Source organism: Oryx dammah, unplaced genomic scaffold (assembly GCF_014754425.2).
Source record: "Oryx dammah isolate SB20612 unplaced genomic scaffold, SCBI_Odam_1.1 HiC_scaffold_29, whole genome shotgun sequence".
Lineage (NCBI taxonomy): Eukaryota > Metazoa > Chordata > Mammalia > Artiodactyla > Bovidae > Oryx > Oryx dammah.
Window position 1 is genome coordinate 60,215,507 of NW_024070213.1, and position 2,655 is coordinate 60,218,161.

The window sequence follows — 2,655 nt, forward strand, 5'->3', positions numbered from 1 at the left end:
CGGGGGAGAGGGAAGGCTAGTAAATGAGGAAAAGAAGGTTATTCATGTCCTGGCCTGCGCCCAGGTTCCAGAGCCGCTTGGGGATACGGGGCGGGGCAGGCAAACTCCGGGAACGCACTGGGGCGCACCAGTGTTGGGGGCGAACGCAAGACCCCAACTGACCCTCTCTTAGAAGGTGGGGAGGTAGAAATCGCGCGCCGATTGCCCTTGGCCGCTCAGCTCAACCCTCCCGAGAGAGACGCGCGCGAGAGACGCGCAAGGCCGAAGGCGCTGCCTCTCGGTCATTTATCCCCGCAGCTACAGGGTTGCCGGCGACTTCTACGCCTGAGAAGGCGCGGTGGGCGGGCGGGGCGGATAGCCCCGGCCTGGCCCTGCCCCTGGGGCGGCCCCAGGGACTCGGGCGGTGAAGTGACGACGGCCCAAGTTTGCTCTGGCCTTCGACCCGGGAGCCTCCTCGGGCTCGCCCCAGGGTCAGAGGGTGAGATGAAGGCTGCTGGGCGGACCCAATTAGTATTCTAATTAACCTCGGCCAAGTCTCAGCGCTCTGGGGATCCAAATCCGGGCAAAACGCCAATAATCTGAGCCGCACGGTCACTCCCTTTGCAGCCCTGCTCTGCCCCGTGTCTCCCTTTTCTTTAGAGGAACCCAAATGTTCTCCCTCCCCCGCTTTTTTCGGCAGCTCTTGTTCCTTCAGGGCTAAGTCCTGCTAAACTCGTTTCCCCCGCAGCTTGGGAGGGGCCGGCTACAGGTTCCTCTCCTCTCCTCAGGTGTCTGCCCGGCCTTCCCCCACCCCCCCGTGTTGTTTTTTCCTCATCAACAGTTTTATCTTCTTCCAAATCCCCACTTTGGTCTAGGTTAATGTCCAACAGAAAAAGTGACCACCTCCAACACTAGGCTGCATGTCCCACTTAAAAAAAAACAACAACCCAGCTGACAGCAATGGCTGACTGGGAATTTACTAAAGCTTTGAAATGAAGCTTCAGAAGTTTTATGGGGTCACAGCTTGCCTTCTCTCTCGTACTCCACCTTCCTGACTTCCACCAGAGGCCCAGCTCAGAAAATCTCAAAAAGACTCGTGTAAAAACTGATATGCATTCAATACAGAGTCATTGCAAGTGTTCTAACACTGCCATCCTTAACCCTTGCCCTTCTTTCACCAATCGTTCTTCAGCCCTGCTGGATCTCCTTTCCATAACCCTGTTACTAATGATTAAAGGTAAGAGTGAGATGAAGTCTCTAAAAACTAGAGGAATGCATTGTTCCTGCCTGTACTATCTGGGGTACTTTCTGCAAGAATCAGTCCTAAAGTGGCTCCAGTTGACCACCCAACCCTAGGCCCCCCACTGTGCCCTCAGACATCCTGTCTCAGCTTTGGGGCTGACAGGAAGTGAAACTCAATTGTCTGCATAGCAGACCTGCCTGGGACCCAGCCCTGAGCCCCGGATGTGCCACCTCCCCCCTCCACCCCAGGAGGAAGAGGAGAACGAAGAGGCTGGGGAGAACAAGGCTGTTGTTTTTTCCTTTCCCTTTGTTCGTTGTGGTTTCTTTCTTTCTGATTTTTATGATGTGGTTGATTAAAGAAATGAGCACCTGGAACTGTAGGCATTAGAAGCCTCCTCCTTAGATGTTTCTTGGCCTTGCTTCCTCTCACCCCCGCCAGTAAGTTACTGAGGTATGATGGAGCACAGATCTTGAAGAAAACCCAAGCCCAGAGTATAATTGATTCCATCTTATTCCTTATTAGAGGTATCATCTCATGCCCCCCTTTGAAGTCTCAAAAAAAGTCTTAAAGGGAGTATCTTTAACTTCATGTAGGAACATAGCTGAGCATGAGAGTGAAAAATACACGTTGTACATAGGGTGGTAGCACTACAAATGTTATTTGCGAGGAAAGCTGAGTTCCTTGAGAATTAGTATCATACCAAGATTTCTAGGTGAGGGGCTCAGGAGAATAAAACTGATTGCAAGAGGGGCTAGGGGAGCCTGTTCTTACAATATTCAGGATGGCTTACACACATACCCATACTCTTTGGTGCAGTCCCTAAGCTGGGCTATCTATGTCTTTGGCCGTTCTGCAAAACAAAGTACAGGACCTGATGCATAATAATCCTTCAAAAGTGCTTGTGATTCCATAAGGAGATCATGTAGGAAGGGGAGACAAAGGATAGAGAGTGGCAGGGTTCTTGTCTTTTTAAGATTCGAGGGGAGACAGAAGCAGAGAGACTCCCTACCTCAGATCTCCAGTTCAGATGCAACAATAATACTCCAAACCCTATTACTCAGCAGCTATATTTCTGATAAAAATGGAGGGTTCTCTTCCAAGTCTCAAAAGTCAAGAGCTGCTTAGATCCCTGTTTCCACTAGAGGGCCTCATGTATTCATTCCTTCTCCTCTGCAACCCCCACCAAAAATATGTGTATATTACACGTGTGTATATGTGTACTTACACGCACAACATACACACAACACCCAAATACACCCTACCAATCAGGGCTCCCCCCTCCCTACTCTCTACCACCAGGTGTAAAAGGGAAGATTACAGGAACTCAAGCCTTTGTTACTGTGTCCTATTTCAATGAAGGGTAGGAGGGGGTTAGACCGGCGTTGGGGCGGGGCCAGGGAGCTGGATGCCTAGGTCCTCAGTTCCTACCAGTG